Source organism: Rhineura floridana, chromosome 3, assembly GCF_030035675.1.
Source record: "Rhineura floridana isolate rRhiFlo1 chromosome 3, rRhiFlo1.hap2, whole genome shotgun sequence".
Lineage (NCBI taxonomy): Eukaryota > Metazoa > Chordata > Lepidosauria > Squamata > Rhineuridae > Rhineura > Rhineura floridana.
This window is the reverse complement of record NC_084482.1, coordinates 184,962,019-184,975,715: the sequence shown is the minus strand read 5'-3', so window position 1 is coordinate 184,975,715 and position 13,697 is coordinate 184,962,019. Positions and strand designations below refer to the sequence as shown.

The 13,697-nt window shown below is 41.7% G+C and overlaps 1 protein-coding gene across 13 annotated transcripts in view; it reads right to left on the bottom strand.

Annotated features, from left to right (window-relative positions):
* The window catches only part of FHIT (fragile histidine triad diadenosine triphosphatase), a 1,850,166-nt gene that overhangs the window by 1,173,322 nt on the left and 663,147 nt on the right, over window positions 1–13,697 (bottom strand). The window lies entirely within an intron of this gene.

Below are 13,697 nucleotides of genomic sequence, written 5' to 3'. Positions count from 1 at the left end.
AACTCTAGAGTCTAGACCACAACTCCCATCAGCCTCAGCCAACATTGCCAATGGTCAGGAAAGATGGGAGTTGTGGTCCAACAACATCTGGAGGCACACTGGTTGGGAAAGGCTGGTCTAGACTGTATTTTAATAGTTTACTTGATACATAATATATTTTACCTTTACTACAGTGGTAAAAATCATAAAAAATAGAATGGGGGAAGCCCATTACACTGCACAGACACCCACCACTAATAAAGGGGTTCTAACCAGGTTTAGGTTGAACTTAGAGCTCAAGCCTTGCTATAGATAGTTTCAAAAAATCCCAAAGCCTACTTAAAGGCTGTTCCAGGATAGGGAACAAACTGAGAAAAAATATGCAGGCAGAAGGAGCTCTCCTCATCTGCTACAATAATTCTGTCATTGCTTGTGGATCCCAAGGATAGAGCATTTCCTTAGGCTTCCCAATAGACTTCCTTGTTTATCATCTGATCGCAACCATTGCTCCTCCTGTGATTCAGTAGGTGGCATTTATGGTGTGTGTGTGTGTGTGTGTGTTTCAGCCCTCTACTAGTTAACTTTTCAGTGTAAGCTGTAGTTAACGTCTGTGTAAAGCTGGCATCAGAGCTGGTTAGAGATGTGAAGGCCTAGGGGGGAAAACTGGAAACACTGAAATAAAAAACCCAGGTTCTTTCTGGTTTCTCCAATTTTTTCCCCACAGAAAAACAGGAATCCCCCGCATTTTTTCATTTTTCTCCCAGGCCTTCACATTTCCAGAGCTAGTCCTGTTTGTTGCTTGCTTAATAAAGGAACTGTTCTGCTGTTCCCTTGGAATCAGCTATGGGGCATGGAGATGTGAAACTGCATGAAAGACCCACTTAAGAATATTCTATTTATTATTTATTTTATCTGTTGAGTTATAATCTACACTTTCATAAAATTGCTTTTTAAAATGATTTTAAACTTTTTTAAACAATATGTTTTAACCTTTTTAAAGATGTCTTGAAAGCTTTTAAAAAATGTTTTAAAGATGTTTTGTTTTAATGTATTTTAAAGTCTGCTTTTATGATGTTTTAAAATGTTTTTAGTGCTTTTCTCTGTCACCCTGCACTCCTGCTGGGAGAAAGGGTGGAATATAAATCAAATAAATCAATAAATAAATAATATCAAGGTGGCACACAACACACTGAGGTATGATAAAATCAGCAAAAGCCTCCATAAACCTTAATTAAAACCATCAATAATACTTGTTGGTTAAAAGAAAAATGCTCATTGTAAAGGTTTATCTAAACAATACAATTTTTAGAAGAGGTCTAAAATAAGACAGGGATGATATATGGTGTTAGCAGTGGAATATTACAGACATTATACATGTTTGTGTGCTAACAGGTAATGGGCAATGTCAAGGGCTCTGCTGCTCTCTCTATTATGGTTCCATATCTTTAAACCACACTTGGACTAGATAGCCCTTCAAATCGAAGGCTGTAAAGTAGGACACGTGGCCAATCTGGGCAAAACCAACCACAGGTGAAGGCTAATGTTCACAAAATGGGATCTGTGAAAGTTCTGTATTCACTGAGTTTTTCCCCCACTTTGTTTTAAAGGAATTTTTAAATCAGCCCACATCTTAATTTATTCTAAAAGTTCCATAAATCACTGAAAAGAATATGACTCACACCTTTATTTGTATGAAACAGTGTTGTCCGCCCTGCAAGTGCCATCATATTCCCACTTCAGCAGAAGTGGGAGGAATGGCATCTTGCCAAAAGTGCTTATGCAGGAACAATGCCATACAGGACAAGCTTGTTTCTGGTACAGCTCCTGGCTAATCCTGCAGCCCCAAGTCTAAGCCTGACTTTGACTGCAATACAGATAAAGATGAGATACAAATGTAGCTTGCTGTGTCACTTCAGAGGGCAATGCACACATTAAATGAGCTTCTAAACTGTGAGACACAAATAGTACAGGTACACACTTGGATATGCTTTGTACATACTTAAACAGTATTCATCTTGCTTTAGAGTAGGGATGAAGAACCTTTGGCCATCTACAAGGTGATGAACTACCATTCCCATCATCCCTGACCATTGCCCATGAACATAAGAAAGGCCCTGCTGGATCAGGCCAATAGCCCATCTAGTCCAGCATCCTGTTCTCACAGTGGGCAACCAGATGTCTGCAGGAAGCCCACAAGCAGGACCTGAGCACAAGAGCACTCTCTCCTTCTGCGGTTTCCATGCTTGCTGGAGCTGATGGGAGTTGTAGTTCAGCAACATCTGGAGAGCCAAAGGTTCCCCATCCCTGCTTTAAAGAGACTCAGGGTAAATTTAGATAGCACCTGACTGCACTCCAAACTGGGAAATGTAGCACAGAACTAACCTCCCAGTTGGATTACTGCAATGTGGTCATTATACATGGGACTGCCCTTGAAGACAGTTCAGAAGCTTCAATTGATGCAGATTACTACTACCCTAATTTTGACTGGTACAACCAGGTGTATGCATATTACTCCAATTTTACAAGAACTTCATTGGCTGCCTGCTTGCTTCCAAATCCAATTCAAGGTGCTAGTACTTGCCTTTAGAACAAAACTAAACAATCCACTTCACATACAGTATTACAGCCCAATATCAATATAATATCAGCAAACAATAAAATGAAATCACCCACCCCAATGAAGTAAACAATAACAACCAAGACTCCTGCAAAAATGCAATACACAAAAGGCCAGAGATCATTAAACAAAATAGTATTTGAGCTTAAAATTAGCCAAACTAAGAATATTGCATGGTAACATATTGAAGAAAATATGAAGCAAAGCTCACAATAACATATTTGCACGGCCATTTAGCAAAGACTTATATGAAAGGCCAATGGAGCAAGAGATATGAACCTATTTCCCACATATATTTTAAATTTCTTTGCCAGTCTGCAACTGAAAACTAACTAAGGTATTTTGGACTAGAACATTTTCCTATCAAATAACTGTTGAAAAGCTTGTTTTGCTCAAGACATTTCAAAGATTCATCAGCCTGCAAAATGTTGCAAGTCTTTATAATTTTTCCCTTCTACGGGAGATATATATATGTGTGTGTGTGTGTGTGTGTGTGTGTATATGGAGATGACTTATTATCCTTCTCTTTCACAGCTAAGCACTTACTGGAGATAACATTTGTTCTTATGTGGAATGTGAATTTACTGTATTATTCACTTTTTGCCATGTTTGTCAAAAATACACCTACACAATCACTGCATAACAATAGTATGAAGGTTAATTATTTCCTATCTTGTCATTCAACATAATTCATCTCCACATTATGCAATTTTCCATTCACCTTGCTCATTCCACTCCTTTATTGGTCATTGTTTAGTCACACATATTCATCACACGTCAGTCGTTCTGCTCTTTTCTACAGCTCCATTCATTTCCATTTATTTAATTTCTCTCATTTATTCTTCATTCAACAAACATTCAAGTGCATCTTGCCAGTGAACTAAGGGCAATGAAACAGGCTGAACGATGGCTAGAGCGCAAGAGGCAAAGACGTGGTGTGAGACTGACTGGCATGAGTAAAACATAACAGTGCCTACTGTGTGGTGGTAAGGGCAGCAAGGAAGGCCCACTGCTGTGCCTCCATCACATCCTCAAGTAGCTGTCCAGTGGAGCTTTTTCATATTGTCATCTCTAGGAAATCGAGTTTTAGACCCTCCGGAAGCCCACTGTGAATTGTTTGCAAGGCACTTCAAGGGTAAAGTTGCTCACCTTACATAGCAATCTAGATGCTTCATCCACACCCCAGTACAATGTCTGCTGCAATTTCTTTGGATCAGTTTTAGCTGATGCAGCCTGATGATGTGGACAGAGTGCTTGTGACAACACAGTCAGCAATGTGTCCTCTCATCTCTTGCTCTTGCCAAGTGGGTATGACCAAGTGGATCCAGGGTGTGGTCAATGCGTCTTTGTGAGAGGGAGTGGTCCAGCTGTCCTTAAAGAGGCGATGATCTGACTGCTCCTGCAAAAGCCCACCCTGGACCCATTGATTTGTGACAATTACCACCTGGTCGCAAATACCCCCCCTTTAGGGAAGATGATCAAGAGGGTTGTGGCACAGCAACTGCAAGTACTCTTGGATGAAACAAATTATCTTGACCCATCACAATCTGGGTTCAGGCTGGTTATGGGACTGAATCGGCCTTGGGTCGCCCTGATAGATGACCTTTATCAGGAAAAGGACAGGGGAGTGCAAGCCTGTTATTCTTGATCTCTCAGTGGCTTTTGATACTATTTGACCATGGTATCCTGAGCTGACTTGGTGAGATGGGTATCAGCGGCACTGTTTTACATTGGTTGCGATCCTATCTCCAGGGTTGTTTTCAGAGAATACAGATTGTCAATTGTCTATCTGAGATTATCTTTCTGCCCTCTGGCAGTTGTGCTATGGGGTGCTGCAGGGTATCATCTTGTCCCCAATGCTGTTTAACATTTATATGAAGCCCATGGGAGCAGTCATCAGGAGATCTGGGACAAGATGTCAGCAGTACACTGATGATACCCAGCTCTATTTCTCTGTAACATCTGAATTGGGAGAGGCTGTGCAAGCCCAGGACCAGTGCCTGGAATCTGTGGTGGCTAGATGAGGGCTAATAAACTGAGTCTGAATCCTAGCAAGATGGAGGTGCTGTGAGTAGGTGGTTCCTGAGTTTGGATAATTTGCCAATTGCCTACTTTGGATGGGGTCATACTCCCTCTGAAAGAGCAGGTCCATAGTCTGGGGGTGCTCTTGGATCCATCTTTGTTGCTAGAGGCCCAGATGACCTCAGTGGCTAGGAGTGCCTTTTACCAGCTTTACCTGGTAAGACAGCTGCGGTCATTTCTGGACCGGGATAGCCTGACCACTATTGTCCATGCACTGATAACCTCCAGACTGGATTATTCTAATACATTCTATGTGAGCCTGCACTTGAGGTTAGTCCGAAAGCTGCAACTGGTGCAAAATGCAGCGGTGTGACTGCTTACTGAGTAAGGGTATCTTAACCCACTGCTGATAATTACCAGCTGCCCATTAGCTATCAGGCCAAGTTCAAGGTTCTGGTTTTGGTATACAAAGCCCTATGCAGCTTGGGACCCCTTATAAAACCAATCACTGTGCTCTGCAAGTGAGGGTCTCCTGAAGATACCATCTTATGACGAGGTACATTCTGCACAACTTAGGAAGTAGACCTTAGTGTTGTGGCACCAACACCTTGGAATTCCCTCCCCTTAAATATTAGACAGACACCATCTCCATTTTCTTTTCAGTGCCTACTGAAGACCTTCCTCTTTCAGCAAGCCCTTTAAGTAAAGCCCTCATCCCAGTCTGTGTTGGAATTGCTTTTTAAGATGTTTTAAAGGCATTTTTAAAAATATGTTTTTAAAGATGTTTTGTTTTTTAAAGTTTTTAAGTTTTTCTTTTAAGATGTTTTAGAGTGCTTTTAGTCAGTTTGTTTACCTCCCTGGGCTCCTTCTAGGAAGAAGGGTGGGGTATAAATGTAATAAACATATAAATAAATCTTGAACCTCACCTTCTCAGCAAAAGACCTTTTAAACTTCTTCCACCTGTCCACCAAGTCTCTAGGGAATACAAATAAGAACTGAAGAGTTTCTCTCTAGCACTCTCTAAAACAGACAATAGAACTCTGGGTTTGACCCTACAGGATTAAGGGATTCTTATCACAGGATGATGGGTTGTGTAAACATGTCCAGCTTGACCACTAAGGTGTCTGAAGCTCAGCTGTTTCTCCAGAGATCCTGCCCTCTTAATATAATATTTTTATGTTTATAAAAGTGCCCTGCTTCCACAATTTATGAAAAGTGACAGTGGCCAAAATTACATCAGAAAGAGCAAAAAGTGTGAGTTATTATTAAATTGGTATGAAGACAAGGTAAGAGAATGAGGGCAAAACTTTACCCTTTGGTGATGGACTTTGTCAAAACCTTTTTGAAAATCCAAGTCTACATCAAATAATCTATCCAGAGCCCCAAACCAAGAGCAGTATCTGAATGACACTTTCACTGCACCACCTATGGCTTTCTATAGCTATAGGTCAATGGTTGCTTCCTCTCCTACAAATGGGGGCATGCTAAGTCCAAGAAGCTTTTAGAAGCATTGTCAAGAAAGCCTTTTCTATTTAGATTTTTTTCAGGAATCAGGAAATTTGGGTTCTAGCACCTGTTGTCCTTCTAAACCACCCCTGGTAAACACACAGCCTGCTTCCAGCAATTTCAGAGTGGGCATCTGCAAACAGAGAAAAAAATTTTTTTGTGCTTCTCTCCAAACCCATGCAGGCTGTGGTTGCATCTTGCTCTGCCCTCTGTCTCCACCCCTTCCCCATGACACTCATGCAGAGTGAGGGCAATGTCATACAGAAATAAGAAAGCTGTTACTCTGCATTGGCTTCTTTGGCTTTCCTCACATTGGTATATATCCTTATCTCATTGGTTATATACATTCATTCATCATTGGTGATCATTCGTGGCTGAGTAAGATTGTCTTCCAGGGTAAGGTCTTTAATAGCGGGTCCGTAAGTGACTGTGGAGGCCAATTCTGGATCCACACAGCCTTCCACAGTGAGGACATAAGTTTCCAAATGGAAGATGGTCACGATGAGGATTTGCTTTATGTGCCTTCCGCTTAGCTCATTTGTCCCTTTCGTCCTGTACTCATGCTTCTTCAAAGTCCATAGCACTTTTGATAATGGCCAACCTCCAATTGGGATGCTCATGGGCCAAGGCTTCCCAGTTCTCGATGCTTATGTTACATTTTTTTAGATTAGCTTTGAGATAAACTTTAAACCTCTTTTGCTGTCCACCGATATTCCATTTTCCATCCTTAAGTTGCTTTGGAAGACGGTGATCAGGCATTTGAACAACATGGCTGGTCCAGGAAAGTTGATGTTGGAGGATCATTGTTTCAACACTGGTGGTCTTTGCTTCTTCTAATACGCTAACATTAGTCCGCCTATTTTCCCAAGTAATTTGCAGAATTTTCTGGAGGCAGCATTGGTGGAATCTTTCAAGAAGTTGGGAGTGGCGTTTATAGATGGTCCATGTTTCACAGGCGTACAGTAAGGTCGGTAGTACAATGGCTTTGTAAATAAGCATTTTGGTCTCCCTGCGAATATCCTGATCCTCGAACACTCTACGATTCATTCGGGAGAATGCAGAACTTGCAGAGCTCAGACAATGCTGAATTTCAGTGTTGGTGTCAGCTTTTACAGAGATGGCTGCCAAGATAAGAAAAGTGATTGACATTCTCCAGTGTTGCACCATTAAGCTGGATTGACGGTGCTACAGAGGGATTGGATTGCATTTGCTGATGAAGCACTTTGCTTTTTTTGATGTTAAGCGAGAGGCGAAGCTTTTCATATGCTTCTGCAAAGACATTTAGGATAGTTTGAAGATCTTCCTCTGAATGTGCGGAGACTACATTATCATTGGCATATTGAAGTTCCACGACAGAGGTTGTAATTATCTTACTTTTTGCTTTCAGCCTATTGAGATTAAAAAGCTTTCCATCTAATCGATATGTGATTTCCTCTCAACAAGGTGTAGAATCATGGCGATGAAAGTAGCAAATAAGGTTGGAGGAATGACACATCCTTGTTTGACGCCTGATCCCACTTTGAATGGATCACTTTGAGAGCCATTGTTATCCAAAACTGTTGCTGTCATGTTCTCATGGAGGAGTCACAAAATATTAACAAATTTATCAGGGCATCCAGTTTTCAGAAGGATGGTCCAGAGAGCAGTTCAATTTACAGTATCAAAGGCCTTAGTCAGATCAATAAACGCCATATGCAGAGGTCAGTTTTGCTTCCTGCATTTTCCTTGAAGCTGTCGTGCAGTGAAGAACATGTCCACTGTCCCCCTGGAAGGGCAGAAACCATTTTGGAATTCAGGGAGGATGTCTTCTGAGATAGGTAGGAGGCGATTTGCGAGGATCCTTGCAAGGATTTTACCTGCGGTAGCAAGAAGAGACATGCCTCGGTAGTTCCCACAATCTGTTCTATCACCCTTCTTGAAAAGAGTGATAATTATGGCATCCCTAAAGTCTACCGGGATCTCCTCCCTCATCCAGATTTTTTCAATGAGTTTATGAAATTGTTGTGTAAATTCAGGCCCACCTTCTTTAAAGACTTCAGCAGGAATCCCATCAGGTCCACTAGCTTTGTTTTTCTTCATTTGATTAATGACTTTACTGACTTCATCCAAATTAGGGGATACTGCAAGCTTGTATCTAATTTGTTGTTGTGGGATTTGTGAGAAGACCTCATCAGCCACATAAGAGTTACGATTAAGGAGGTTGTGGTAATGCTCTTTCCAACCCAGTGCAATAGACTCTTTGTCCTTTAGAAGTTTGGTACCATCTATTGAACATAGAGGAATTGTACCGTAATTTGTTGGTCCGTAGATGGCCTTTGTGGCATTAAAAAAGCCCCGTGCATCATGAGCATCTGCAAAGTGCTGGATTTCTTGAGCTTTCTTTATCCACCAGATGTTTTAAAGTTCTCTAGTTCTTCTTTGGACCTCAGCCTTTGCACTGGCATAGATTTTTTTTTCTTAGCAGCACAGTTAATGTCTTTTTGCCATATCTGGAAGGCTTTCCTTTTCTTGTCAATGATATGTTCAATCTCACTATCATTCTCATCAAACCAGTCCTGATGTTTCTTAGTTTGGTATCCAATAGTTAGTTCACATGCTGCAATGATGGAAGTCTTCAGTTTAATCCAGTGTTCCTCAACGTTTTCAGGGAGTTCCGTAGGTAGATGTTTCTTGAGAGTTGTTTGAAAGCAAGCTCACTTAATAGGATCTTGAAGGGCATGGATGTTCATTTTACGCCTTGGTTTTCTTCCTTGGAAGATCCTCCGTGGCACAGAGTGGTAAGCAGCGGTAACGCAGCCGAAGCTCTGCTCACGGCCGGAGTTTGATTCCAACAGAAGGAGGAAGTCGAATCTCCGGTAAAAGGGGTTGAGGTCTACTCAGCCTTCCATCCATCCGTGGTTGGTAAAATGAGTACCCGGCATATTCTGGGGGGTAAAGAAAGGCCAGGAAAGGAACTGGCAATGCCACCCCATATATACGGTCTGCCTAGTAAACGTTGCAAGACGTCACCCTAAGAGTCGGAAACGACTCACACTACAAGTGCGGGGACACCTTTACTTTTCTTTTTTCTTCCTTGGAGCCTACGTTGAGGAACAATATTAATGGCCATAGTGGATCGATTTAATCGGTGATCTGTCCAGCAGTCATCAGCATACACCCTACCTGTGTGACTGGGGTCACATAATGAGCGAGAAAAAGTGACAAAATTTATGCAACAAGAGCAGCATAAAGGGGAAACACAATGACCGCAGATGGCCATGAACAAACATATCAACAGGTATGTCTGTAAGAGTTTCAGGAGACATTTTGCAACTACCTGCAAAAGTAAGGTGAAATTTTACATGTGAAAATTTGGCATAACCTTGATTTTTCCACTGTATTGTTGCCTGCCACAAGCTTTTCAGAAGATACATTCTATAAATAATATGGATAATTCATAACCATGGAGAGAGAAAATAGGCTACATAATATAGGATATATAATACTGTAGCTGAAGAGCAAGATTCTGGTTCTGGTTCGAAAAGCCAAGAAGAGTAAGTAATTAGAGAATCAATATTGCTCCTTTATAAGTCTGAAGAGCCAAACCAACCAACTACCAAAATTATGCAAGGGAAAAGTTGAGAGATCAGGGATGCAATTATTCCAAGACTGGGCTGCATTTTCCAAGCCATGATTCTTTTAACAGAAGCCTCAATAAGAGCATCTAACGGAATTAGAATATGTATTAGTCCAGAGCAGCAACAAAGGAAACACATAGTTGAAATGGAAGTGCAAATCTATCCATTAGCGAAAGGAGAAAAGGAAAGGAGAAAAGGAGAATGAAATTTGCATGCTTATACAAAGCACCATGATGCAATGAACAGGAGCTTCTCGGGTGCACCACTGTGGTCTTGCATGAATTCCTGTCTTCCGGCTTGTTCACAAGATGTTTCCAGTGGTTTGTGTTACAGAGCCTTTCCAGAATGCAAGCCATGCTCTAGGAATAATTTCACAATCTAAACCTACACACACACACACACACACACACACACCACTGACTCCTTTTTAAACCTGAATTTTTCAAAACATACAAGTTAATTAACTTGACATCCATAGCGAATTGGCTTTTAAACTCATTCTTTTTGTCTCTATCTCACTAAAATTCAAACACATTAATATTTCATTGTCTGCTAGGAAATGTTTGTGTGCGTGTGCATGAGCAAGAGAGAAAGAGAGAGAGTCAGAAACCAAGCAGATAAAAATATTGCTATAAAGCACAGGAAATGCATTTCTTGTTGCCAGGTCCGATAAATGTAGCTTTACACAATCCTTTTATTGGCTCACAAGAGCAAAATAATTTATTTTACATTACTTATCTTGTTTCTAGCATGGTCATTTCCCAATCCCATCCTTCTTTCCAACTCTCAGTATAATTGTTTGTGTGTGGGGGGGTTGTACTTAATACTTGCTCAACAACACAAAAAAGAAACCAACCAAAGAGTACATCCTACAAGACATAGGCTATTTTATAACACATTATGAAAATACATATTTTTTAAAAAAAAACTTGGAGAGGTGCATTATAGAGCACCAAAGCTAAACCTCAGCCAAAAACATGCACCTGCCAGCAAAGTAATAACTACGTAACTAAAGGTTTACAGTTCCTAATTAGGAAATTAGCTTGAATGCATTCTTTCAGGTTTTAAAGTTTACCCACTTCTGCATTTTTTAAAAAGAGAAAAATTAAGTTCCAGTAAATACTTTCCTGTGAAAATAATGTGGAGGTTTGTATTTAACAACAACAAAAGTTTAATTCCTTGGTTTTACCAGTTCATTGACTATAGCTGCAATTCTATGGTCATTAACTTGTACAGTAGGGCCCCGCTTTCCAGCGCTCCACTTTGCAGAGTGCCACCGATATGGCAGTTGTCAATTGCAGAAAGACCCCACTCCTATGGCGCTTGTTCCACTTTTACAGCGTTTTTGGGGCATTGGGTGTCATTTTAGATGTTAGTCAATGCGTTCCACTATATGGCGGATTTCGCTTTGCGGCGGGGGTCCAGAATGGAACCTGCTGTATGAGCGGGGCCCTGCTGTACTCAAAAGTGTCATGTTCCCTGTATCAAGGTCCCAGTGTCACCCTGAAGAGGATTCAGATGACTCACAAGTTGCCACAGGGAGCCCACAGTAGAAAGGATGCTGTCCAGAGGATGTGGCTGTCCTGCCCAGAGTCCGAGACACGAGAAGGAGGCGAGGTTTGGTTTAATTCTCATTTTATTAGTGTGATGGTTACATCCAAAGCAGTACACTTCATAAACCTGTCTACTCTGACTCACTACTTTCCCTAACTAGTCTAACTAATCAGTCTCTGCAGCTTGTGGGGAGAGTTGACTCAGCACTAGAGCCTGAGTGGGCACCTGCTTAAGTAGGGAAGTTCTTTGCCCGTAAATGACGTCTCCTCCCAAGTTCCACTCTCTGAAAGTCTCTTTTCTTGTGCCTTCTCGCACCTTCTCGCGTGGGATGAGAGGGAGCGAGCCTCCGATGGCCCATCCAACAGTGGGGTTTTGCTAGGTGATGGCTGGTTGGCGGGGAAGCATTTGAAGTGCCAGGCAGGGATTCCTGTATGGGTGGGGTTGGCACATGCGAAGGGTCACTTCCCAATGGCTCAGGTGGGGAGCTTGCAGATGGGGTGGGACCTGCCTTGATGGGGGTGCTGGCCAAGGAAGTCTGCGGGCTGGCAGAGTCCCCCCTCCTTCAATGCCCCCAGGGACCTTGTCCTCATCTGACTCCTCTCCCTGATCTAACTCCCCTTGCGCCTGGGGCACAACAGTGGCTCTCTCTCCTATCATCCTCAGATTCTGGGAATGATTCCATTCTACGTTCTCCTACTCCACAGCCACATAGGAGCATACGTATGCAGAATAAGTTACAGGCTCTTTAGGGCACCTCTCTCATGGAACACAGCCACTGGAAGGGAAGGCTTTACCAGCCTTCTTAAACTTCAGATGACTCTAGTCCTTCCAAAGCATAGCCAGCAAGGCCCATTCAGAGCTGTTCATGATTAGGTCTGGCCTGATTCTGGTTCTGGTAATTGCTACCACTTCCCCAGTGAGCCCAAAGTCCAAACAGAACAGAATAAAGGAGCTTACAACTCAATAACCATGAATAGGACTAGACTGAAAGTCATTAAACATTAGCTAAAAATGACCGACATCCAGTAGTTGTACATTTTAAAATCAGTCAGACCTGGCTAATCCCATATGATTCTGCTTTTGCTTAGGTATGTCCAAAATTCAGATTTCAAAGTATCTGATTTCTTTGTAAATGGTGGAGAGGGACACAATCAATGGCATGTTGAGTTGTCTACTCCAACCAACCAGTGAGTATCTTGGAAAAAACATGTATGCCTTCAGGCACTCAGCATCCTCAAGCAATTGCGAGTAGCTATGAACCACCATTTTGCGACCACTATTTTAATTTCCCACAATGCCCCAGAGCAACACTGCTGTGGCTCTGTGATAGAGCATCTGCTTTGCATGTGGAGGGTCCCAGATTCAATCCTCTTCAGGCTGGACTGGAAAAGGCCCCTGTCTGAAACCCTGGAGAACCACTGCCAGTCAGAGGAGACAATACTAAGCTAAATGGACCAACAACCTGATTTAGTATAAGGCAGCTTCCCATATGTGGGGTATTACTGTGCTGTAGCCCACAGCTGAAGATGAGTTTAAAAGCCACCCAGCTAAGGGCCACCAGCTGCCTCTTATTTTTTAAAGCCTTGATGCCAGTTTCTAGAAAAGCAAAGCCAGATTTGTTCTGAGAACCTTTGGGAATCGCTAGGATCCTGGAAATAGCTTGGATCAGCCAGCAAACATGAGAAGAGCCCTACTGGATCTGATCAATGGCCAGTCTAATAGTCCTTTTTTCCACACTAGCCAACCATATGCCCCTGGGAAGCAAGACATAAAGGCAACAGCCATCTCTTGCTATCATTCCAAAGTAATAGTATTCAGAACTATGGAGCCTCTGAACCTGGAAATAGCATATAGCCATCATGACTAGTAACGAGGCATGGAAAGTTCTGTCAGTTTCAGTCCTCTCAGTTTCTCATTTTCCCCAATATAAAATTCAGTTCCCCACACTTCTGCAGCAATTTGCGATCCTCATGAAAATTCTCAAGCACTTTAGTGCATATTTCTCCTAGTAAACAGTTTTGACTACTGTACACATTTTTGCAGGCAATTTCTTTTCATAATACAATTTTGTATGTTATTTTCACTCATCTATTTATTTTTATGCACACATTCCCTTAACATATGCATTTTTGCAAACACTGTTTGGTTGGCAAACTACATTGCAAAATTCAAATAAGTGCAAATTTCAAAAGATGGCTGTGTTTCAGTTCTTATTTCAGAAAGTGCAAATTTGATAGAGTTGGCTTGAAATAAAATCTGAATTGAATGGAATTTCTCGCCCATCCCTACTAGTACCTGCCGCTAACCTTTTCCTCCATGAATATGGACATGACAGATGTAGTTGCATTTTCAGCATCTAATCCAGTCACAACAATATCACTCCAGACATACTTTTTAATACA